Raw genomic sequence first — 27,642 nt, 5'->3', positions numbered from 1 at the left:
CAAACAAAAACAAAAAAGGAAGAAAATACACTCAGTCCACGTCTTACGCTGAGATTCATGGTCCTCTTGCTCTTACAAAAGCCACCCTTTCCCTTGATAGCCACAAGTTTTCCTACCTTTTCTAACTTAGTGTATAGTCGCAGGACATAATTTTATCTGCTCTCTATCCCTTTTAAAAAGATGTTCTTTTTCTTCACTCTTTCTCCACTCGCAAAACAGTCTATTCATCAGACTGGAACCACCCCTTTATTCCCTCTTGATGTGGCATGCGGTACTTCATACATCTGTGCCCAGACGGTGTGCAGGAGAGCTTTGTGACTCACCTAAGCTGAAATCGCTTGGCAGCGAGGACATGCTGTGGCTTCCACAATTCTCAGTGGAACAGTACTCTCACTACCCATTGAGTATCTGACTGTTTATGTTAAATGGTTCACCTACAGTTTTTGGTTCGCCTCACCAACTCAGAGAAAATGAACATAAACCCAGGAAGCAAAGATGATTCTTTACTTCCTCTAGGAAACAACAGTGCTGAGAGGAATTACCTGATGATTCCTATGATATAATTGCAGGAGAAAGAGATAAGATGATAAAAAAAAGAAAGGAGAGGATAAAAAGACAAGTACTTCTTGTTAGGATGAAAAATGGTGAGAAGGAAACTTGAAAAACCAGCTTTCTTAGTTCCATGTATTCCAGGAAACACTTTTCTATGAGTAACAAAGGTTCTGAACCAAAGGCTAGGCCAAAATAAGGTAGCACATGACACTAGATGCCTTTTGATTTCTCAAGGCACTTTGGCTTTAAATTAAGTTTATCAGTCCTGCTGAAAGTGGGTCTCAATCTAAACCTCTGTCCCCAGGTAAACCTGGTGACAGATTCCACTCATTTAGGACCAGGCTTAGGAACATACTTCAAAGAAAGGCCCTTTAAATAACCATCAAAGTACTTATTCTCACGCGTCACCACACAAAGTGGATTGAAAGGGAGGCCTACAGTTTTTGCTCAAGATTTACTTAAATCAACTGCCACCAGAACTAAAACAGTTACTGAAAATAACCTTCTGATTAAGGCCACAGGGACATCCTAGCAGCATTTGGCAGAAATAATAGAGGGAACCAGTACTCTGTTAAAGTGCTATCACTTTTAGTAAACACTGGTGAGATACACTTTGATACTACAAAAATAAGTGCTTTGGAAACACTAGCCAAGGGATTAGTTCTTTCCATCATCCCTCATTATGTCACTCAAATTATCTGAGGTCTATGGCATATGGTTCCACCATTTACTACTTTATATCTAAGATCTGGAATTACAGGCCCTTACAAAATTTAAATGGATAATCCTAACACCAGAAGTATTATTTTAATAACTTAATATGCTGGATTCCCCAGTTCCCTTCCTTTGCTCTCCTGGCCAATACGAGATCATATTAGAGTTCATTGAACATCCAGAGCAGTAAGCAGTGAAATCAGACCCTTGCTGAATATTTTTCACCCTGCAGAATTAAAAGAATTATCCATTATCTGTAACTGCTACACATCAGTTTGTGTGGACCCCTTTCCAAGAGCCTAGACCTCAAGTCTCCGCCTTAAAAATAAGTCAAATTTTTCCATTACAAAAATAATATGCATGCATATAAAAATTTTGGTAAATACAGAAAAGTAGAGAGTAAAACAAGGCCTACCACGGTGATGGAACCATAGTTTATGTGCAACATTGTGGTGTGCTAGTTTTTCCTGTTGGGGTAGGCATTACTCACGGCAACCACTGAGAGGCCACTGCCAAATTAAATAAAATGTAAAAGTCAAAACAAAAATGAATTACAATTGTTGGTTTTTGAAATGAAAGTTTTTTATTATTACATAAGTAATATACGCTCATTGAAGAAAAAAAATCTAAACTAGGTACCCAAAAAGAAGGGGGAAAAACATCACATGTCAACTCATCTGCTAGAGCTAACTAACTATTGCTTACATTTGGTTCACAGCATTCTTTTTTCATGTACATTATGAGTGACACCTTGTAAAAAAGAAATGAAAGCCATCAAGCCATTAAAAATGCCTTTCATTAAAAAAGAATGGAGTCATAAACATGTATTTTGCAACCTGCTCATTTTACTCAAAATAGATCTAACATCATCATTTAAAGTGGCTACGTAGTGTGGCATTATATGGCAACACCATAAATTATTTAACTAGTTTCTTGTTAGGTTGTTTCTAGGATATTTTATTGAATTATTAGGTCAGTGATTCTTGTGTAACCTAATAATAAGCAAAGGAGGTTTTTTCTCCCTTCTCTCTTCTAATTTTTTTGACTGAACAACTATAATGAGACAAAATTCATCCCAAACCACTTAACCACTCCCGTTTTTTAATGACACATATGTGGACTAGATATGATTGATTTTAGAAACAAAATTACTTTTGCCAGGGCTAAATACAAAAAAAGAATAAATATTCAGTAATTTCTCTATATAGAAACGTAAATAGGCTTTGTCTGCTATCAGGAACCAAATCAACCAACCATTTGGAATTTTCCCTACTTGGATATATAGTTATTAATAGTTCCCATGTTTTTAAGAAAGTATTTTACATTCAGAGACTGGTTTAGGGTGTTAAAAATCAGCTACCTCTGCCCTCCAGATTAGTGAGACATATCTGTTTTATCAGCGTGCAACCACCCTGTTCACTGGACCTCACACCCTCTGTAAATAGACACAGACATAGAAAATAAGTGTGTCGCTTAATGTCGGAAAGGTCAGTTTTTTCAAATCTAACGAGGTCCCAAGATTATGTAACAACATCAGTATACACACTTGTCACTTTAATCCCTCTGTCTCCTGTTACAAGGCAAACTAGAGTTTGAGCCAGACTGCCCTCACTTGTCTTTTCTCACTTCAAGGAATTTTTAATATTCTGCAAATGGGTAATTAACTACAGCTATAAAAGCCAAGGATTCTACCTGTCCCATTCTTTGGCTAAAATATTAGGGCCACAGGCCCTGGCCAAGATAGAGCAGTGTGCCACTTGTATGACACTTTTTAAGCAGCACTGGCAAGACATGTCCTCAGAGAACCTTTTCTTCATTATGATCACAAAGAGCTTTTATTGTACTAATTGCTATACAAAGTGTAACAAATAGACACACTCTCAGTAGTTTGTGTTTTTAATGGGACAATTCTGTCCAGCAAAAGCACAATAAAAAACATACAAAGCGCAAAGATATAACTAAATTAAGATGCATTTATATCAGGAGCAAAAAAGTGGCGGGGATTGAGTGGGAACAAATAGAGGGACTCTTGGGAGTAACTGTGTTGGCTGGGAAGAGTAAGAACTGCCAACTGCCAGACTCTAGATAATTAATTACACGGGAGAGGGCAGAGGACCTGTGGCCTTGGACATTTCAACTGCAGTATTTGTATTAAGTGCCTACTAATGCGTACCACTGGCTGCTTCCTGCAGAGACAAAAATGTCAAGATCAAATAGGTCCCTAGCCTCCATCGCTACTTGGAGACCCACCAAGCTGATAATGCATTATCCTGCACTTTCATTCTTTTTAGGTCCTCCCACTTTGCTCCTGCTTCCAGGATACCTGACGGAATTCTCCACGGCAGGGATGAGGAATGGCATTCCTGCAGGTGGTAAAACAGCTCACCCACCAACTTCTCCTATGGAAGTGGCCGAGTTGAGAAAATAGGGTAGAGGCAAATTTCCCTACAGCCACCTCTCTTCTGAAATGGGCTTTGTGAAGACACTGACCAACCCAGCCAGCGGTCAGTGACTTGAAATGACCACAGGCTAACATCAAGGGGCTCCTCATTTTGACCTCAACCCAAATTTCCCTTCACGTGGCTGTGAAAAAGTCACATGGAAAGGAGGGACTCTATTTAATAACACTGTGATAAAGTAGGATACATCTGATAACATTACATCACTACTATTACATTATCTCATTTGATCCTCATTTGAAATGGGTACTATCTTTACTGAGTTCAGAAAAGTTAATTGCAAAATTTTTCTGGTTGAATATTAATCTTCTCTAAGTGACAGAGGAAATCCAGAGCAAAGTCAGGGCTAGAAAGGACTTTGAGAGGTCATCTATGTCCTGACTTCAGAGAGAATACTGAAAACACTGCAAACAAATATAAGATCATTTTTAGATGACTTTGGGAAAAAAGTTTATATTTTCCAGTATCCAATATCTTCATTTTGTAATACCGTCTTTATATCTCATTTAGTAGTCCTCAAACTTTAATCACTTGGGGGGCTTGTTAAAACACCGATCACTGGGCCCCACCCCCACAGTTTCTAAATCAGTAGGTGATGCAATTTCTCTCACGTTCCCAGGTGGTGCTGATGCTGGGGTAACAGGAATGCACTGAGGACCACGGTTCTAACCGAACCCTTAATGGACTGAACCCTTATTTTCTCAATGGAAATGGATACCAGTTGGTCATTATTTCTTGGTACTGAGGCTTACATATACTTGAAGAACAATTCAAGAGTCCCCCTGCCAATTTTTTTTCCCTTCAAGCTAAATAATAGCAGTTCCCTAACATCTTATTATAGGTATCGTTTTTCAACCCTTTAATCATTTTTTGAGGTTCTTTGTTGAGCCCTTTCCCAGTCTCTTTAGTTGTGGAGACATGAACTAGACCCAGATCCTTAGTCAGAGACTGGCTGAGGCTGAGGGAAAGGGGAAATGACTCACAGATTCACACACTGTACCCGTTTCTTAATCTCCAATACCCAGGCTTGCCTTACTAGCTCTCTTCTGATTCATGTTTTTCTGACTCCTTTATGAGCTGCAGTAATGCTTGATCTTCGTAATGCCTTTCTTCTGACATGCTCAACGCACTTCCCTAATTTAACAGTTGACTCAACATCCTAAACCAGTGCAGGGTCAAATGACTTGTTCAACTGCATTATCCGTTCAGGAAGGGAGGGGAAATCTGGAACCCAAATTCAAATTTCTATCCAAATATCATTGTATGGTGCAAGATGCTTCTTCCATTTATTGGACTTTACAAGATATCAAGTATACTTCCTCCATATAATAATAAGTTCCAGGTATAGATAAAACTACTGAATCTGCTTCCCTTTGTGGGGGCACTGGAGCAGAGAATGGCAGTTGTGGATAAGGCTCCTTGGGTTGGTCTTCTCACTCATCTCCATCACTGCCCCAGCCGCTGGAAGACAGGGTAGCGGCGCCCCAGGTGGCACTGCTGCCTGTCCTAATCCTACTGGGCAAAAGCCCCGATGAACTGAAAGCTAACCCGCAAGCTGCCCTTGACCCTCACACCCTGTTGTTTTCCTTTTCTTCATTTCCATATGCTTTTTTCTGCCAGTGTGTTCAGTGTGCTTGTCAAGGGCCCAGCCTCTGTGTACTGTCTAATTTTAGCACGTGAGTTCTTTGAGAGTAGGAACTATGCTTTCTTTGTGCATTGTATGTGCTCTGGGGGTGTTTAATACATGCTAAACAGTAACAACAGTCCCAGTATTTTCAGGAGAAATCAGCATTCCAGACGTCAGGCAGATCCTAATACCATTTGCTTGTGTATAAAAGACAGGCAACGCTGAAAGCATCCCTCCGCTCACTGCTCTTTTCATTTTAGATACAACAGTTGAAACTCAATATAACAAAGCCTATTCCTACAAAATTTCCTTTTGAAAGAGAACATTCTACAGATGTGATCACTGAGCACTCACATTCGGCTCTAAACCAAAAGGCAACCTGTTAGATAACGTAATTTCCCATAAAGCTACACAGACAAGTTACCTACTAAAAACCTCATGTGGATGAAGAGGACCTTTTGCTTCCCTGAAAAATCCCTCAAAGCTTCAGAGAAGAAGGCTAGTCTCTAGGAATAAAGTAACCGTAAAATAAATTGACTGCAGTCAGGAGCTACTCTGTCAGAGCCTCTGAGTCTGTGACTATTTTAAGAGATAGAGGACTAGGAGGAGAGGGCAGGCCACCAGTGAAAGCAGCTTAAACAGGACTGGAGGACAGATAACGCACAAAGTGAACGGCAGTGAAGAGGATGGTGATGGAGTGTGCAGGCGTGCACAGCACATGCTTGAAACCATGGGATCCTGGACATTTCTACAGGCTACAAAGCTGCCCGTGTTTCTTGGCATCTGGACCCCCCCTCCTTTGTGACTCTGAGTTGAGCTCATTGCGATCTGTCACGGCCAAGGTCATAACTAGTCGGCAGAGCCTCTACTCAGGAGGGAACCATAAACAGTATCACTTCGTCAGGCACACAGGATAAGAAGTAGCGAAAAGAATCACAGCACAAGCAAACATGAGAAATTCCGACACACTTACATAATAAAAACCATCTCTTTTATTCACCTGTATCACTCTCTCACAGCACGTAAATCATTAAAATAAACACTCAAAGTGTTTATGAAACTTTCTAGCAACTCCTAAAAGAATACACGCTTCCTAGTAGGAAAAACACCGATGGATATTTCTTTCTGTTAAATTAACAATATGCCTTTAAAAACACTCCACTGAGATTCTGGTGGCGTCCTATTAACAGTTAACAGTAAGAATGGTTACTTTCTTAGGATAAAAGTATGTGTTATGAAGCATATACTGGACCAAAGTATATTTTACTGCTGAAGATGACATTACAGACTGTTCTGTTATAATTACAATTAAGCTGGACTGCAAATTTCTCTTCTGCTCAATAAAAAACTTAAGTTTTAAAAAAAGTTTCTTTCCAAAAATAACCTATTTTCCTTTCTTACATTCTTTTCCTACTAAATGTACCACTGAAACATTTCCTTTCATTGTTGACACCTTAGGTCATTTGGATTTAAAATCAGACAATACATAATAACAAAGAAGTCTTTAAATAAAGCTTTAAAATGGGGGAAAAAATGGGGAAAAAAAGCTTTCAAAATGGGGGAAAAAAAGCTTTCAAAATGGGAAAAAAAGCTTTCAAAATGGGAAAATAGCATTTGAAAGCATGCCTTGGTCCTTGCTCACAGACATGACAAGAGACAGGAAAGCCTGGTAAGCAGCTACTACACCACCTATTAAAATTGTTTCATTGAAATCAATATTCCTAGAGGGGATATGATTTATGTGTTAATTGATAAAGAAATTTCTGCCTGGTTCTGTGTTATAAGCAAGTTGTTTGGCATGAAGTCAGTACTCAATTAAAACACATTTCAAACTAAGTAAGGTGATTCAGATTTAATTAAAAATATTCCATATTAAAATCTTTAGTTTCCTTCAGTCCAAATTTAAGTTGGCAATCACTTGTCAAATTAAGAGCAGTTAAAATTAGAGAATTTCATGGCTTTTGGTTAATTTTGATAACTCAAATCTACCAGAGGATGCTTTCCATTATTTTCTAAAGACTTCCTCCTAAAAGTATTTGGTTTTTTTAAGTGCTTCTCCTTAGGAGTATATGGGTCTATTTTTAAGCACAAAATGCTCCTTAAAAAAAAATTTAAAATAGTCCATCTATACATTTTACAAAATTACATTTGACACTCCCATTATTTCTGGAGAAGCTTGTAGTTCAGGGTAAGTATAATAATAGAACAGGAATCCACTTTTAACTTTTATTTTTTGTAAGAGTTTGGTTACCATAGAAAATAAAGCTCAGTGACACAGCCATTTCCATCAACCGAGTATTTTGACAGATAAAATAAGTAATAATTTACAGATTGCTTTGCAGAGATAAAAACAGTAAGAATCAAATACTTTCTCTTGGGAAAACTGAATAAGGCAGGTTTCTTGCAGTAGGATACATTAAAAAAAAAAAAAAAAGTCCTTTGGCCACCATTCTTAGAATCCTCTAAAGTTCACAACCCAAAGTTGCCAGTTTTCCAAAGAGATTAAAAAATGCCTATGATAGTAACGTTAAGAAGATTTACAGAGGAAAGAACAAAGAGTAATCTTAAAAATGCACCCAGTACTCACAAGCACTTTCAAAGGAAATCTGAGCCGCAGTTCTTCAGAATACTGCTCTCCCGATCGTGAACACAATCTGAAGTCTAAAATAGATACCCTATCACATTAGGACGAGAAGTGACATTTCAGTTTACTAACTTCTAGTTGGGTAAACAGTTTTACAACTCACAGAACAAACCCTGGCTAAAATTAACTGCACCAGCAGCAGCCCGGCAGGCAGGAACTCGCGGATTCGCATCATATGTGCTGGGGATTTATTCACTAGGACAACTTTGGTGTCCTCTTAATGGGAAATGTGGACGAGGGGCGTGCCCGGGTGAACAATACACAGCATCATGATTATGCTAATTACTGAATTCAGTCCAATAATACTAACTTCTTTTAAGTTGTTTTCGCAAGGACTGACAAAGAGAAAGAGTAAGCTCTTTTTTCACAACAGGCATTCACTTGCATTTTTAAGCACATTCAAATCAGACAAAACTTTGGCAACAAGGTGGCAGTGCTGTATGCTCTTCACAAGGAAAAGCCAAATTAAAAGGGCATTCTGTCCTTATTTAAACAGTATGACTGGATGTGGTACTGTGTAAAATTACACAGGCATCAAATACACGTACCCGTAAGTCTATCAACCAGTCGCCTTGAATGAGACCTTTTTTCCCTTGCTATCTAATGAATTAATTTCATTTACTGCTTTCTGGCTTCGTCTTCTGCACCTCCCAAGGAGTTGCTATGAGGACACAGGTTCACTAATAAATTACAACTGAGAACAAACATCTCAAATATTTGCAAAAGGCATGGTCCTTGGCAAGAAGCATTTTGAAGTGTATTTAACCGCCTGGCTGGCTGGAACTAGCAAATTCTCCTCTATAGGTTACTGACTATCTATAAAGCATGGGGAAGCTAAAGCTGACAGCGAAAGACGCCAAGTATACAGCTGATATTCAACAGAAAATTACAAGTAACAAGGAACTTTCTTTAAAAAACGTAAACTCCCTTACTAAGGACAACTTATATCAAAGACACAGAACTGCTTAATATCTACTCAAGATGGTTCAGGCTTGTTTGTTTTAGACATTTAAGTTCCGATGACATATTTGGCTCTTCTTGGACACTTTATGAAATATATCAAACCATGTTATAAACATCAATCAAATCTCCAAACATCTCTGGGAGATGTCATTCCCCCCCCCCTTTTTTTTAACAGATGGGTAAACAGGGAAATTCAATGACTTGTCCAAGGCTTCTCTCTGAATCAACACTGGATTATTCCATACCCCTTCTAACCTTTCTATGACATGTCTTCCATATTAATCATTTAACTATACATATTTTCAGAGCTGTTTTGTTTTCCTAATTTAAAATGTCATGTCAGTTTGGACTTTCAGAGATTGATTCTGCTCAATTGCCAAATCGCAGGTCTGAGCTCCAGGAGCTCACTCAACTCACTACTGCAGACACATGGACAGGACCATGCCCTGACAAAGCACTGTGCACCTGTGGCATGCATAACCAAAGTGGCAAAGGGGTTCCTTTTCCTTGGCATGAGCTGGTAACCACCAGCACAATCCCCCTTCTGGTTGTTTACAAAAACTGCTAGCTGCTAATCTGGGATTCCACCCCCACTGCCCAACGTCAGGCAGCTGGAGCAAGCGCTTGCTCCACCCTCGTGGGATGGTAGCTGGTGTGCGCTTACCAACACCCCACCCCAAAGTCACTGGAGGTGGGCCTTTCCCACTCCATGCCAAAAGGAAAGAAGTTGGCAGTTATCAAAGATGGCTGACCTCTTACGGTATTACTATAACTAATTCTCAGTGATCCAAGGCAAACCTACTCTGGAATTCTTAAAGCCAAAAGAGGACATTGTGAGGCTATTTATGACACAATTATCCCTATCCTTTATGTCATAGTTCAGGAGAAGAGTTCCTAAGCCAAAATATTATTTCTTCCTTAAACCGGAAAGAAAAAGCAAATACACCACATTTATTTATGTGTCAGATTTTTCATCAGAGAACAGTATGATAGATCCTACATCCATTATAGTGAAGGCATGGGATTCTGAGCACTTTTCCAGATCCTCATACGTTCATGCTGAGTATGACTCCACTGTTTCTTTCAACAGTGGCCACACCTGTTCCGAAATGCAAGCACCAAAACATTCCAAAGAAAATAGTGTATCCTCCAATTTACATTAGTCATCTGCTGCCTCTGTTTTATTAGTGAAAATAATTTAAGAGTCAATTGTACTTTGTTCCAGGCATACTTATGACAGCGGAGGAAAATCTATGTGCATCGTTAGAAGCAAGATCAATTCTTCCCATTTGTTCTCCTGAATTTTTGGTGCTGCAGGAGGAGGGACAGGCAGCACTATGCTGGGGGGTTGGGGGGTGCTCATCTGTCGGGTATTTAGTCCAATAGATCCATGAAATTAAAACAAAAACAAAAGAAAGAACTGTTTTTATGAACTTGCATTAAGGAATTAACCTGGATATAGACCCTCTAGAGCAGAGGTGCCCAAACTGCGGCCCGTGGGCCAACTGCGGCCCGCAATCCATTTTTTATTGGCTCGCAGCAAATTCCAAAAATATATTTAGTTTACTTAAATAAACCAGGTGAGGCAATACGTACTTCACCTCGAGTGAGTGGCCCGGCTGTTTGTGTATTTTACCGCATATGGCCCTTGGTGAAAAACGTTGAAAAAAGTTTGGACACCCCTGCTCTAGAGCAATCAACATATGTAATTTTAAATTTTCCAGTAGTCGCATGAAAAAAGTAAAAATAAACAGGTGAAATCAATTATAGTAATATATTTATTTAATATATTTAATAAATTTAGTAACATATCCAAGATACTATCATGTCAACATGTAATGAATATAAAAATTACTAATGAGATGGTGGGAAAAATGGTAAGCTGAGGACAGCCGAAGAACTAAGACCGACTGAAAGAGGAGGAAAAATGATTTACAAAGGGGAAAGAACTAAAAGGAGGACAAACAAACCAAAAGGAGGAGAGAAGAAAAGAGAAAAAGAATTTTTTCCTAGGCATAGATTATAAAATCATGTAACAAACCGGAACGTTCCCGTTCCAGGGCTAGGTGCTGGAGAACCAGAGAGAAAGGACACGCGCTTACTGTTCAATAACCTTGTATGTTGGCGCCCACCCATGCAAAGTACAACGTCCTGGTGCATACGAAGATGTAGCAATTTCCTATGTGCTAGAAAGCACACATGAGGATGGGGCACGAGGGAAGCACACTTCATTTTTAAAATAAATGTTCTTTTCTAATGAAATCTTAAATATATGTTCCAGAATATCTCAGGATTCTGAATTTTATTTTGGAAGCTCAGAAGAGTCATGGATAGATCACAGAAAGATCAGTTCTTTCAAAATATTTAAAACTTACATCTGGAACCAGCAGTAAAGTTACTATTCTGAGCTATTTATTATCTCCAGATTAAACCTGGTTATTTGGTCAAACTAGTGCAGGTGGTAGGGTAGGGAAAGAGTAGAAAAGGAAAAACAATTCATGTTTCACCATGGTTCCCAGTTTTTCACAGGATGACATAAAATACTCAAAGTCTTCATGCTGAAAAAATAAACATTACCAACTCGTTAGGATTAAGACCGTAGCTGTGGAGTCAGAAAGAACTGTGTTCAAAACCTAGTCCCCGACCTACCTCAGGCAACATAGCGAGGCCCTGTGAGACTGCTTCCTCACTTGTACAACCGTGTGAGAGCAGACATAGAGTGTCAGACTCCCTGAGAGGGGGTACAGCCCGGCCATAGGAGCTCTCCATCGATGGCCGTAGCCATTGTGATCCCGCTTCTACCATCAGTGGAGTCCTTGATGAAGATCAATTTGGGATATTTACTGAGTGAGGATTAAAGGCTACTTTTATAGCTCAAGGCTTCAAAAACTACAAAGTTGAAAGAGGCTTCAAATGATTGTTAAGGATTTCGGGGAAACCCAGGGTCTGAAAACTATCGCTTTGAAAACTATAGCTTTCACAGCCTGATTACATCACCTCTTGTTGCTAGCCTACGGTTGAATCAGAATGACTAAATAGCACCTATGGACAAATTCCACACCTTGGTAGATCGTGCAGTGATAAGCCCCATTTGTTCCCGTTTCCCTGTATCCATATACTTGGGTAGCCCCTTCCCACACCAACTGTGGGATGGCCAGCAGGACAACAGCAAACACAACCCACAGACGTGAAAACTGCAGGCCCACTGAGGCTTGCCCTGTCTTGCTGCATTTTGGAACCTTGAGACCACCGCATGCAACAGCCCTGGCTAACGTTCCGAGGATGAGAAGACCACATGGAGCAAAGACCCACCACCTGCTGCTGCGGCCCCTACACGAGCCCGCGTGACAACTGCCTGACCTGAGTGAGGCCATCCGAGGCCATGTGGCCCCAGCCAGCAGCCAGCAAACCACGGAGACCAGTCAGGCTCACTCAAACCAGATGAACCACCTAGGTGACCTACAACACATGTTTGCTTTTCTAAGTATTAGGTAGTTTGTTATGCAGCAAAAACTCACTAATATACAGTCTTCAAAAAGTCGGTAATATTCTATTCCTTTACTTTCAAATGAAACGTTTTAAGACTAATCTATGTGTCTTACTCTTAAAATTCACAATTCTATAAAAAACTTACCATTCTGATTACTGGATTTACTTTATCATATCAACTAGTATATTAATCAAACTAAAATGAAACAATGATATGGTCTGATTCTAAAATTGCTAAAATAATAATTGCTCTATTTATTTCATCTTATAATTTGAAACAAATATATGTAGCCTTCAATGCTACAACTATGTATGCTAAAGAAATGATTTCTCCATCCTAGCCTTCAGAGTGATGATTGGCATAGTTCATAGCTATTCAGTCTGTCTTAATACTTCAAAGTACCAATTTATACACACACGAACAGAAATCTAACTCAAAGAATAAACCATTTTTTCTTCGGCTTTTTTTTTGGTAAACTAAAGGAAAGCTATAAATAGTAGCAAACTCTTTAAGACAGTTCTTCTTAAGACTTTGATAAACAGCTAATTCACCATAATTTTATATCAGGACTATGAAAGTATTACTTGCTGTTATTTGAAGACTTATTTTAACGTAGTTAACTTTTTAAAGTACCTTAGAATTCTATTGGGAAATTTTACCCTCACCATACATTCCTAATAGTTGTCCATCTAACAAACATGTGTTAAACAGTTGCTTTCTTGCCTTATGAAACTCCCACGCATTTGCAAGATTTGTGTGAGTGGCAGGATGCCCGTGACAATGGTAGAAAATGGAGTAATTGACAGTTCTGCCTTCAAGAGGCTTATAATCTGATAGGAGATGTGACAGTAGACTGTATTTTCCATCCATCCGAAGTTGGGACAGACTTAAGTTATATGTGGATTTTCTATTCCAGAGAGGGTCGGTGCCCCTAACCCCCATGAAGATAGTAATCAGTAAGCATTCCAATGGGTGAAAATTCATTCCAGTAGAAATCTAAGAAAAGAAGAGGCTTCCAGGTGGGGTAATCAAGAAAGGCATCTTGGAGGAAGTGACATTTGAATTGAGGCTTTGCACGCTGATAGGCTTTCAATAGCAAACGGACTGGAAAGAACACTTATACAGAAACAATAATGTAAGCAAAGATAGAGAAAAAGGAAAACTATAATGTGTGTCTGAGGAATGGCTGGGATTCAAATTTCAGCTCTATCAATTAATAGCTGCTTTGACTACTAATAAAATTCCTTAATTTCTCTAAATCTATGCTATAAAGTATTCATTTGGGAGTATGGAGTCTACAGCAAAATTGCATGGGTTCAAATTCTAGCTTTATCACTTAGTAGTTGTTGACCTTGGACAATTACTCTCTGTGCCTCAGTTTCATCATCTTTAAAATGGGGATACATACTTCATAAGATTATTATGGAGATTAAATGCATTTATATTTGTAAAGCATGTAGAACAATGCCTGGTGCTTAATATACAAATGTTTTGTTAAATAAATTAGTAAACTCAGGTTTATGCATACACAGCAAGATAGACAGATGTGTATGAATATAGATATAAAGATCTAGTTATATCATCAAGGATAGCACCTGGTACACAGTAGGTGCTAAATATATTTTTAATTTTTCCCCCTTTGTCTGGAGTTCACAGAGAATTACACTAGAGCACATGCTTTCATGTGCTCCAACATTAGCCTTCATTCAGTCAGAAGAACAGACTGTCCCTCCACCACTTTGAAGATGGGGGCTTCCTCCTTTTTCTTGGGGGTAACAATTCTGCACTTGCTAATATAAGATGCTAGGCTTGAAACTGCAGGACAGACACAGCATGGCTGCCAGATTCAAACAAAGGAGTACTAATACTTTATATAATAAATATATCTTAAATGGAAAAATAAACATAGGATTATTAAGTACAATCTGAACCTCTATAATTTATTAGTATTCAAGCTAATCTAAAATAAGAAACCTTAAATATACTGTAACTTGAGATTTTAGGGAAAAGAAAACATTAGATTTAGAGCCACAGTAATTCAAAAGGTAGGTTAACAAAATCTTACTAATTCCAGCCTAATTTGGCTTCAAGTAGTTATATATTCAAACTGAAAATATTTTAAACGCAGTTTTATTCCTTGAATCTATTAACAAAATAGTAAACCGAGTTCCCTTCATTTTTAAGATGAAAGTACTAAAGCTAGTTAACAGATTATACTACAAACAAAAAGATACCGCTAAAAGTACTTGAAAATATTCTATGCAGAAATAAGTAAAATTTTCCCACAGTAGTCTTATTCTATTTATTTGTTTAGAAAACTCTTTTTCACAGATAATCAAACATAAATTTCCCATCACAAATCAAACTTTATTGCCAGTTCTGAGTTGGTGAATAGAGTCTGTACTGAACTGCTAATCATAAATACTCATCAATCAGTTTACTCACTCCAATCACAGGAAAACTACTAAGGATCGGCAACACGGTTTAATTTCCAAAATCTTTTGGTACATTAGCACCAAATATTAATTTGTTATTTCAATCCACACTGCTTCACAAGCAATCACGTCTACTTCAGCAGCACCTGCAATCTTTTTAGGGTAAGGCTACCCTACTTCTAACTTGAAACTGAAGACTTTCTGAGGAACAGAGGTCTGTAGGAGAGTATTTTAATAGAACAATACTGTGGGTTTATTCAAATCTCAACTCCACTAGCTACTAACTTTGCAACCGTAGACAAGTTAACAGAATTCTCTTTGCCCATCTGCAAAATGAGGATAATAACCTACCTCCTGGAATTGTTGCAAAAATGAGTTAATGCACACACACAGAGCATTCAGAACAGTACTTGGCGTGGATTTTTTTTTTTAATATATATTTTAGCTGTATGAAATAACAATGAAGGGGAGTTCCTAGTTGAACCACCTGTATGTGGTAGTTAGAGAAGCTTTTTGGGGGTTCTGGGTTTTTAGGTTCCCTCTCTATCTTATTTCAGATGGACAGGGAACTTGTAGCAGAAGAGCCCGAAACCACCAGTTTTACTATTAATAATTCCCAATATGTTCTCATGGCTCCTGCTAGCCCACTATCAAGTCCCTGAACATTTGTAAGATTTGTTTGAAGGGTAGATGCTGAAGTGTGTGTTACAGCACAACAGTTGGTATCAATTTAGCAACAGACTTGGGAAATCAAGAATTTATTCTCTAATTTTTAATAGTTTTGCTATAAATGGATGTGGTCTGTTCCCAACCAGATAAACTGAGAAGTAGTCCCTTTTAAGGTAAGCAGTTCAAAAATCAACCTCAAATTAAGAGATGAAATTTTCCTAAGAGATTTTAATTTCACTTGAATACAAGAGTCCAGTAGGTGAGTGGTTTCTTCAGAGGGAGGGAGGTATAGTTTTGTGTCTTGATGATAAATGTACACAATTGTATCTCTTAATCACTAAGTATTATTTTAAAAAGTGCTCCAAATGAGTGCTCATTTTTCAAAGTAGCAGCGATAAGCAAAAAACCAGAGGATTAACAACTCAGCTCTAAGAACCTTAAGAACCCAGTAATTACAATAATCCAAGAGGCCACTCTCAGAAACTCAAGAGACCAGTTCCTTTTCATGGGCCCCGGTTCACAGAAAGAAAAGAGGACAAACAGTACTGGGACATCTGTGCTGACTGTAGCCTGAAATAACAGACAACTGTCCATTTTAGATCTTAATGCTTCCATTGTAAGAGTTAGTTTCTTCTTTTGCTTGACATTATATTCCTGTCTCTCCAATTGCTGGGAGCAGATATATTTCCCAATTCTTTGACTCAGATTTTTTTTTTAAAAATGCCCTTAAAAATGACTAAAAATTACTCGTTTTAATTTTGCCAATTGATCCTTTCATGTAAACCACATTTAAAGGAGTTCTTGATAGATCCAGATTTAACGCTTTTAAAAAAACTTTTTAAATAAGGTGGATGAGAGCATAAAAGGGTAGTATATTAATAAATTCCAAATCATTCTGATTTATAGTAAGAAAAATCTTGTCCTTATTATTCAAGCTTATAGGATACACGATTATAAAATAAAAAGCAGCCAATTAGACAAAGGGTATTCTATTTGTTCATACACGGCATATTACGATGTACACCCAAATCACATCAGACTAGTACTCACTGTTTTTTGTGTAAGGGTTAAATAAGCCATCTCTTCTCATAAGAGTGTGGTGAGTCAGTGTCCGGGAAGAATAATTAAGATAAAGGGCAAATCACCCAAAACATGCCCCTCATAACATCCTCAAGAGTATCTCTGAGATGATTTACTAAAGTAACCTCTTTCAAAATCATCTTTAACTTAATTCTGGGCACTGAAGAAACAGGAATAATAAATCACATTTAAGTTACAATTCTTTAGAATATGTTAGACAATTCTGAGACACACGGAGAAAAAAAAAAGTGTTAAAAATAGCCGAGAAGGACTAGGCAGCAGTTAAAACACAAAGGCCAAGGGTGAGATCAAAATTAGAAACATATAATGTCTGGAAAACTGTCCATATAAGGGTATCTTTAAATCAGTAACTAAGTAAGGATAATCCACTGGGCAAAATAAACAGCTGCCATCATCACAATGGCTGCTTCTCCATCTCTCAGAAGTCTCGGGAAAGCCGCAGGAGACAAATACGACATAACTTTATGCTATTATGTTCAACAATGTTTGGAGGTATTTTTAACACTGGTCTCAACTTTCCTGGTCCCAGATGAGAAACTTCACATACCTTGATCTTTCCTTTTTATAAAAGTATGAAAAAGCAATGACAGGGGACAAAACGTCTGCTGTGCATTCCTTACCATATCTAGTATACCATATTGACTTACATACTCCAACCCCATGGATTTCCTGAACACCCACGTAGACTGCTGTTTGTTCATTCTTGTTTACCTATTTATTAGACTCACAGGGAGCTTCTTAACCTGGTGCCCAGCACTAGAGAAATGAAATAAGTAAGGTTCCTACCTTCCTGGAGTTCATGTATGGAAGACAGATACACAAATAATTGTAATACAGTATAGCTCCCCTAACAAAGGTTTATACGAAAGTAAGGGTTGCAATTCTCTGTGTGATGGAAATGACCAGGCAAAGAAAGGGTGAAAGAAGGCATTTTAGGCAGAGTAATCAATACAGGCAAGAGCTCAGAGGCAGGAAACAACACAGCATATTCTGAAAATAGCAAAAAAAAAGTATGTGTCCAGAGTGCAAGTGATGAGATATGAGTGGGAGATTAGGCTAAAAAAGTAGATCAGCGCTAGGTTGCCGAGGTCCTTATGCGCCATGCTGACACATTAGTCCATTATCCTGTAGCCTTGAGGCTCTCAACAATGGCTGTACATTAAAATCTCCTTGGAAGCTTTAAAATAAAATATGGATGACTGATATGTGTTGGTATCAATTAATTGATCTAGGACGGGCCTGGACATCAGTAGTTTTTAAAAGGCTACTCATGTAATTCTAGTATGTGCTCAGGGGTTGGAACCACCCCTGTAGGCAACAGGGAGCCCACACAACTGTCTAAGTAGGATGGGGATGTAAACACACACAAAACAGTTAAGTGGGCAACAGTGTGAAGAGTAGCTTAGAGGTCGAGATCAGGGAGGAATGCCAGCGTATAGGCTACTGAATACAGATGAGAAATAAAAGTCTACCAGTAGTTACTAACTATGGGTCACTGACCTGTGTGAAAAATAATGATAAAAGGTAAAAGTACTTTCCTTAGGAAAAATGCACACGTCAAAAAATGTACCTCCAATTTCAGGGGATTATGAACCTCTTTGAGTAATGGATTCAAGTGAAGAAACCCTGGCCTAAAGGCAGCGATGAGAGCGAGACTGTTGAGGTAGATTCAGTAGCATCGGACTTCCAGGTGAGGGCAAAGAAGAGGAACTAAGGATGACACTAGCATTCCTAGGCTGAGAGTTAGAAATAATAATCATGTATTCTGCACTTACTTCAGCGTCAGGAACCACACTAACCACTCACTATGGATTTCTCATTGAATTTTCCCCATTCTGTAAGACAGTTTGCTAGCACACCTATCTCATAATTGAAGAAACTGAGATTTAGAGACATTAAGTATCTTGTCCAAGGTCACGTGATGGTAAGGGGTGGAGCAGGAATTTAATCCCAGACAGTATGATTCTGGAGCTTGCAGTGTTAACCTCTTTCCATACCACCTCTGGCAAGTGGTTCCCACTAATTAAAAAGAGGAGACAGTGCCTGACCACTGCGCTGTACACCTGAAGCTGAATAATACTGAATGTCAACTATAATTTAATATATAGTCAAGGGATACGGAGTACAGTTTAGGGAATAGAATCAATGGAATTATAATAGATATATACGATGTCAGAGGGCAATACATTGGGGAAAGGGGGTTATCACTTTGTAAGGGGTGAAATGTCTAACTATTACATTGTTTTGTACACCTGAATCTAAAAAATAAAAATAAAAAACGCCAAATATATAGCCACCTTAATGTAACACAGGTTAACATAATAATACATATTCTTCTTTAACCAAAAAAAAGGTGTGACAGGAGGATAAAGCAGGAGGTTTCGGATGAGAGGAGGGACGGGTCAGGGTAGGGATATAACACATTTGTTTTAGACATGCTGTATTCAAGATAGTGCAAGACACACATGACGTCATCTGGTAAATCAGAAAAAAACAGAAAAGAGCTCCAGAGGTAAGAGCATAAGATACAGTGATAATAGGTTTACTGAATTCTCTCCGTGTGCCTGGCACCCTGCAAAGTGCTTTCTCAGAGCAGTGTAAGCATTAGCATCTTCCCTTTCCAAGTGAGGAAACAGACATGGGTCACACGGCCAGTGAACAGTGGAGCCCATCTTGTTACCCCTCACCTAGACCACCCTGGCTGTCCAAAAGGGACTGGAAACCATGATGTCCTAAGTGGCAGCAACTCCCGACCTGTTCTAAAATAGAGTGTTTTGTTTTTCTTTTAAAGCTTTACATAAAAAAATGCTGACAATATTTATCCATTTTCATAACCTAAAGGATTGTTATATTGTTTCAATTATTTGAGAAGAAATAAGGGATATCTCTGTCTCAATTAACAAATATTAGAGATACATTTTTAATAAGCAAACTTGGGTGCAACCCTATATAGTTGAGAAAGCATGACACAAATTCCATACAGTGTTGTAATTATCTGAGTCAGAATTCAGAACAATTAGTCTAATGGAGATAGTGTCTTGTGTTTCCTGAGGTCACAATGAAGCCAGGAAATGGTGAAGTTTCTTTTTACTCTCTTTTTGAAAAGAATGGTTTTTCTCTTTTCTAAAAAACAAAAATAAAATCTTGAACCACGCTCCACAAGTCTCAACTACTTACTTTTGGTTTAACAGTGAAATAACATATGCTCTGCAGTTTCAGATAAAAGCTTGTTATATTTCAACATTTCAGCACCTTTGAAATACCTGTACTGACAATCATTTGGCCTATGAGTCAAATGCATTCCTTCTATAAAAGTACCTTTAAAGAGCCTATGTTATCCTAGAATTTACTCCTGTTTTAGAATTCAAGTATCTGAGAGAAGAAATACAAAATTCCAGTTGTAACCGTTTTGAAGTCCTGTTGTACAACCTTTCACTTGGGGGAATTCATTCTGTCACCTGTACCTATGGTTGAAAGGCTCCGGATAAGAAGTCCTTACTTTCCAGGGCAGCCCACCCCCTCGCTGGAGCACTCACCAGGGCTTAGATCAAGTCAAAATCCTTTGCCTTGTAACATCCATTCTCTTTCTTTCATTTATTCTTCCAAACATTTACTGAGCACTTGTGTCCCACGTGCACAAGTTCTGTATCCCACCCTCTGGTCTTCCTATTCCCTAACCATCGTTCTTTTATACCCGTCCTTCAGATCCAACAACAGAACTCCTTCAGTAGTGTTTCCTCACGTGACGTCCCTTCTCAATCCATCACTATCCTTAACTGGCTCTGCTAATGTCTCACCTAAAACGTGGTCTCACAGACATAAACACAGATCATCAAATGTGGTCTAACTAGCTCCTATTTTCAGCAGCCACATCAGAGAGATGACTCACATAAGCCTGTGGTCAACTAAACTCCCAGCTCTTTTCATCTCAGGTGCATCTGAGATTGTCTCCCCCGCCCCCCCAAGCGTTCCTCCACTCCTACAGAAGGTTTATCCTTAGTATATTTCATCTTGCTAATTTTAGAACATTACAACCTATTCGGATTATTCTGCAACTAGAGTCTGCTGTCTATGGGACTGTTCATCTCTCCTACGTTTACGTCATCTGGAAATTAAGTAAATTTATTTCATCCACATCTTTAGAGAGACAGTTATTTTTTAAAAAGTGCTAAGAATGGGATGGGAACCCAAAGTACTTTACAATTTCTCTAGACTAAGTACTACTCTCTGATACATATATTATCAATTTTTAACATTTTTATGGGGCAACAGCCCCTTTAAAAATCTGATAAAGCCCATCCATTGCCTCCTATTACGGTACCCTACGTTAGGGGTTTTAGGACCTATGAAAAACATTTCTGGTCACTAGGGTTCATTAATATTCATTTTTAAAATAATTGATTCGCCTATCTAATGCCCAAATGAATGCACAAAAGGAGCCAGTTAACTGAAAATTGACTGACATTAACTATCAGAGAAGGTATCTAGAAACTAAGAAATCTGACCAAAACCAAACCACAGATTACAAGAATGCTTTAGAAACAAAGCACAAGTACCTAAAATTATCTCTACAAAGATACTCGTATGTGTTGCACCAGTGTTTGTAGTGGCAAAGACAAACAAAACGAAACAAAACGACCACCACCATCAAAACACATCCTCAATGTCTATGGTTGAATAAATCAAGTATAATGAAAATTTTACTCATTTTTTGAAAACAAGAGTTAAACCTACATCTGTTGACCTGGAGCAATATCCATGATATATTAGGGAGGAAAAGCAAGCTTTAGAATAATGTATAGAGTATGATCCTATTTAAAAAAGAAAAAACTCAAACCTTATGTCATTAAAACTACTTTTATGAATATAGAAAAAGGTGTGGAAGAATTCACATCAGGCTGTGAACACAGGTTGGGGGTTCTTTTCTATTCATCCTTGCACACTTTCACTTCTTACAAGTAAATATTGCTTTTACCAAGTGAAACATTAAAATAAAAAAAGAAAAACTAAGTAAGACTGACGATAAGATCTATCAATAAAGATTCAGGTCTCTTACCGCAACTCTCCATACAGGTTTTCCAAATAATTTCCCCAAAAGTTTCCCATCCATAGTATATCCTGGATGAAACCTAATTTCCTTTTGACTTTCAATAATTCTGAGTTCCTCACTCTTTGGGATATTTGATTGCACTTCATAGGCACTCTTCTGTTAGACATATTCAAGTTGTATTATACAGTTTAAATGTGTCCACGATACACAAGTATGATTTTTCCCACCTTAGGAAATATGCATCTCAGTTAAGAGCCATAAATAAAAGGTATGTGGAACTCACATTAGTCCAATACATAGACGGATGCGTGCAATACAAACCTATTCAATTCTAAGGAAAAGAAATATGAGCATTGAAGCCATTTCTGTTGGTTCAGTGCTTCTCAACCTTGGCTGAACATGAGAACTACCTGGAATCATTTTTTAAAATACCAGTATCTGGGCGCCACTTCCAGAGATTCTCATTTAACTAGCCTGGGCATAGGTGTTTATTTCATTTTAAAAGCTACCTAGATTATTCGTATGGGCAGTCAGTTAAGAACCACTACTTTTTACATTTCATCCTTTTCCTTCCTTCTTCTAATTTTTTGCCAAGAGCTTTTCCTTTATCAGTTAAGGCTAGTAGATACATTTGGGAAAGCCAAAACCACTCAACCAGCTAATGCCTGCCCACCATTCGTAATTTATACTGTTATGTTGACTTTTAATGCTCAACTTAAATAAAGTTACTTAAATCTACGATGGCTATAATTAGGAGCCCTTCACATGTCAAAGAGTATTTGTAGCCTCATCTTAATTATGATTTATAATTTATTATTAACGTTGGAGACAATCATTTTATAAAACATCTTAGGACCCCAAACATTATGTTGGAAAACCAAAATGTCAACACTGCTCTACCAATTATTTGAAATGTTGCTGAACATTAGTCATTTAATAGACTTCCTGATTTTTTGTGCTAATAAGTATTTTAAAAACTCAACATCTTACATTGTTTACATTGCAAAGAACTGACAAAAAGAAAAACCATTACTTGAAATATCTCCCCCATTCAAATGTAGTATATGAGAACAGTAATATACCCCACAAGAAAAATGTCAATAAAATATGAAAGGAAATTCATTAACAAAATATTTATTAGTACATTTTATATTACAGTACAAAAAGACAGGATTCTATACTTTAAACTCTTGCTGCAAATTATACAGAAATATATTTTAAAACAAAGGACAACATAAATAAATATTTATGGTAGGCATTAAGAAATAATTGCCTTTATATATATCTACAAGTATGGACGGCATTAGCATATATTTTCAAAGAAGGTTACAACAGTCCATAAAAAAGTTCTGATCTAGGAATTATTAATATACTCCTATGCATTTATCCTGGTGAAATGAAAGCTAAGATAAGATCCACACAAAAAACCTGTATATGAAATGTTCACAGCAGCTTTATTAGTAATAGCCCCAAAACAGAAACAACCCAAATGTCCTTCCAATGGAAAAATGGTTAAGAACTGGTACATCACACTATGAGAGTACTCAGCATGAAAGGCACGAATGTGATACGTGCAACAACCCGAGTGGATCTCACAGACACTACGCCGAGTACAAAAGCCAATCTCACAAGCTCACATACTGCATGATTCCATTTGTATAATATTCTCAAAATTAAAAAGCTGGAGAACAGATTAGTGGTTGCCAAGTGCTGAGGGGGAGGATTCTAAGGGGGTAGCAAGAAGCAGCCTTGGGTTGATGGATCAGTCCTGTATCTTGATTGTGATGGTGGTTATACAAATGTACACATGATCAAACTGCATAGAACTACACCCTCCCCCCCATGCAAGCGCATTCACGAGCGCATGTAAAATTAGAGAAACGCAAATTAGCTCTGTGGATTGTATCTATGTCAGGTTTTTGGCTTGGATCTTGTACTGTAGTTACCCTGGGGGAAACTGGGTGAAGGATACATGGACCTCTCTATATTTCTGTAATTTCCTGTTAATCTGTAGTCATTTCAAAACAAAAAGGTTTTTAAATGTTTGAGAAAAACGTGAAGTTGATCACTTATTTAAGATAAGTTAACTGTTATTCTTAATCTAGTGAAAGTATAAACAAGTAAAGGGTAAAGATCTAATAGACGGCTGGAGAGAAAAAGATGGCTGGAATAATATTTATGGAGTATTATGTACCAGGCAACACATCTTATCTCATTTAATTCAACAAACAATCCAATGAGGTGGCTGCTAATTATTGTATTATCCTCATTTTTGAGATGAGGAAACTGTGAGGGAAGATAAATTCAGGCAAGGTCACACAGCTGGCAAGTAGCAAAGATGTCAAAGTTAAGTAAGACAATTTCAAAGCAAAGAGGATTTTAAGAAAAAAGTATCATTATTTTATCAAGAAGGCATTTAAAAAGTAGCTTGACATAGGTAATGTAGGTGAAACACTACCGCAGTAAATCACAGCACACCACGCTGAATACTGTCGTCCAAGAACTTAAAATCTGTAATACACATGGACCTACGATAAACAACCCACCTGACCAGACATATATTTGAAACTGTGGTTATTTTTTATTAATCTTTCAACTTTTGCTTAGAGACAAGAAAAACAACATTAATTTCTCCTCTTTAAAAGGTGTTCACTGAATAGATAAAAGTGAGCCAAAATTCAGGAATAATACAGAGTACTCAAATGGGAGGAAAATAAAGCTGACTATATAACAAAGCCTACTCACAAAAGAAAAAGGCTAAAATATTATCAAAAGCCAAGGCAGAAAAGTCTAAATTAGGTTAGGAAAAAACATGAATCTGCATACAATGAGTAAGGCTAGCGAGATCAGTATGTATTTGCAATAAAATAGTTTTAAATGAAATCATGCAGTTCAGATTGGTTTCGGTTTGGCTTAGAAAAAGCAAATGGAAAATTTCTGTCTTTCAGTATCACTTCATCTCCAATTTAGATCATTGCATATCTTAATAGCATGTCAAAAACCAGGCAATTCTAAGATAAATTCAATGCAAGTAAATGAGTATTTAAAAGGAAGCTTGTTATTCTTATTGTAAAGCCTCTGAGACAGGGTTATTTTTCTAGAAAGATATAGTATCTCACTTAATTTTAAACACCCAGTGAAACCGCAAGAAAAGACAGTATTTGAAACATTGGGAGTAATAATCACCCTTTTTAATTGTAGACAGTCATGTAATCCACTTAAAGTGGATTAAAGTGCTGCTTGAAGAAAATAAGAGTAATTGTGGTCAGTTATGCCTTTAGATTATCTCTGATATCAAAGGTATTCTTTCCTCTTAAGTTATCTTCTTAAAAACAAATGCAGTGATGATGTCAATATGTTGGTTTTCCTAGAAGCTTTGAAAATCACAACTCGGGAAATAACATGCAGGAATTTTACTTGACATTCAAAAATTTCCCTACAGATTTGGAGTGGAATGGCCATACCACTTTATTTCCATCCATGGCTTTGGTTAATATAGTAAAAAGAATTCCTGTTGTCGTATGTCCTTGGAATTTCTTCCTCACACAGAAAGTTAAGGGCCAAAATGCAAATATGTACAGTTAGGAGATGTCTGTCATACACTCTATAAAATTTTCTGCCTCTGAAGAAATCATGATGTTTATTTTTTCCAGATAAAAAACCGTAACACATTAGAGTTTGATAAAAGCCCTTAATTAACCCAGGCCATTTTGCACGGTGGACTATCAACAGAATCTCTCTATAATCCCTGGAGAATTATACCAAAAAACGTGCATTGTTAGTAATGCCAGGTTATAATCCATGGTGAACAAACTTTGGAAGTTTTTATAACTATCCTTGAGTAGAAATGTTTCTAAGATGTGATAATGGCATTGTAGTTGTGTTTTGAAAAAAAGTTTTTTAAATATATTGAAATATTCACAGATGAAATGATTTAATATCTGGGATATGCTCTGAAGTACTGATGGGGGTGGGGGGAGTTTTAAACAAGATTGGCCACAAATTGATAGATAAACCTGGGTAATGGAGATCAATTATACTATTTTGTCTTGTTTGGCACGTTTGAAAATTTTCAACATAGAAAGTTTTGTATATCCTTGCACAGGATATAAAATACACCCACGTAACAAGGAATTCTGATGCTTAGGCAGAAATCCAGATTCTTGAATGTTTCTGCTACTGCATAATCCCATGCAAATCACCTCACCTAATAATAGTACCAGTTTCCTATTTCTAAATGCAGGCATGGTACATGATTTCTAAGGTTGCTCTAGTTTATACTCGGTGAGAATGCTGTTTTGCTTTACTGAATTGAGTTTAAATTCAGCTTAACTGTCTTTCGTTACTGATTCTACACGGAGAAGGTGCCTTAAGACAACGTATGACCTCAATGCAGCTCTTTGGACTTAGTGCCACCCTCTGATCACACGAAAAAAAGAAAAATGGGAGGCAACTACAGTGATAAACACACCACTATTTCCCATAGGTAAAGTGAAAATGCTCACTCCTCAGAAATCCACTTAAAAATCTTTAAAAAAGAGTCATATAGCCATAAAATGTAAAGTCGGCAGTCTCTTTAATACAGCAAGTTTTCCTAAATAATTTATCAAACGATATTTGCATAAATATACTTTTAAAGACTGCTCATCACAGTACTGTTTATAATAGGGAAAAATCTGATAACTAAATTACCATCTTAATCAGGGATTAAATATATTATGGGCATACTCTTATAAAAGAATGCCATGCAGCTATGTAAAAAATGAAGATAATAATCCATAACAATAGAGGTATGGCAAAGGGACACTGGAACCAACTGAGAGCTCCCCATGGCCAAAGCTGGAACAATTAGAGCGATAAAGTTGTATTGGATTATAACCCAAAGTATAAATATCCATTAGTCTATACTGATATAAATGATTGAATAAATAAATGGGGAGGATAGCTAAATCTCCCATGCAGAAGAGTTCCAAACAATATATGTAGCTACTCAGCCTCCGCCCTCAAGGAGGTGGCACATAACTCCCCACTCCTTAAGCGTGGGCTGACTTCCTACCCAAGAACACATGATGGAAAGGAAAGAAAGAGTAACTTTCTAGGACAGAAACCTGACCAACACCGCAGCCAGGGTAGCAAGGTCAACATGAACGGTGGTAAGTCATGCAGACGATATGTACCCTTGAAACAATGGGATGAAAATGGTATTTTGTCTCTGTGGTCTCCCCAAAACACACAACCCCAGCCTAACCATGAGAGACATATCATACAAATTCCAATGGGGGTAGGGGTGGGGTGAGGTGACATTCTACAATACCTGACCAGTACCCCTCAAAATTGTCAAGTCATTAAAAAACAACAACAAGGAAAGTCTGAGAAATTGTCACAGCCAAGAAGAGCCTAAGGAGTCATGATGACTAAATGTAGTATGGAATCCTGGACGGGATCCTGGAACAGAAAAAGACATGAAGTAAAAACTAAGGAAATCTAAGTATGGACTTCAGTTAATAATAATGCATCAATACTGGTTCATTAATTGTGATAAATATATCGTACTAGTATAAGATATTAATAACTGTTCTAAAATAAACTGTTCTAAAATAAAAAGGTTATTTTAAAAAAAGAAGGAAAATTTTAAACGAAGGTATAAACTTACAATGACATAGAATGATGGTCCATATCTAATAAATAAGAATAATTAAACAAAATGCATGTTATGAACATATTTTTGTTTTTAAAATATACACATATGTATGTATATACAAAAAGTCTGGGGGCGGCTGGTGAGCTCAGTTGGTTAGAGCCTGGTGCTCTTAACAAGGTTGCCGGTTCAATCCCCGCATGGGCCACTGTGAGCTGCGCCCTCCACAACTAGACTGAAACAACTATTTGACTTGGAGCTGATGAGTCCTGGAAAAACACACTTCAAATAAATTTTTAA

General features: G+C 37.6%; 1 protein-coding gene across 4 annotated transcripts in view; it reads right to left on the bottom strand.

Moving 5' to 3' along the window:
* Window positions 1–27,642, bottom strand: part of SLC20A2 (solute carrier family 20 member 2) — a 90,429-nt gene that overhangs the window by 51,894 nt on the left and 10,893 nt on the right. Inside the window, exon 1 of one of the 4 annotated variants that reach the window (XM_033104646.1) lies at window positions 7,940–8,393. The exons of the other annotated variants lie outside the window; for them this stretch is intronic. The gene's annotated coding sequence lies outside the window, so the exon portion shown is untranslated. Of the gene's footprint in view, window positions 1–7,939; window positions 8,394–27,642 lie in introns of those variants that run through there. 4 annotated transcript variants of the gene reach the window in all.

This window comes from Rhinolophus ferrumequinum, chromosome 4 (assembly GCF_004115265.2).
Source record: "Rhinolophus ferrumequinum isolate MPI-CBG mRhiFer1 chromosome 4, mRhiFer1_v1.p, whole genome shotgun sequence".
NCBI lineage: Eukaryota > Metazoa > Chordata > Mammalia > Chiroptera > Rhinolophidae > Rhinolophus > Rhinolophus ferrumequinum.
The sequence above is the reverse complement of the archived record's forward strand: the minus strand, read 5'-3'. Positions and strand labels throughout refer to the sequence as shown.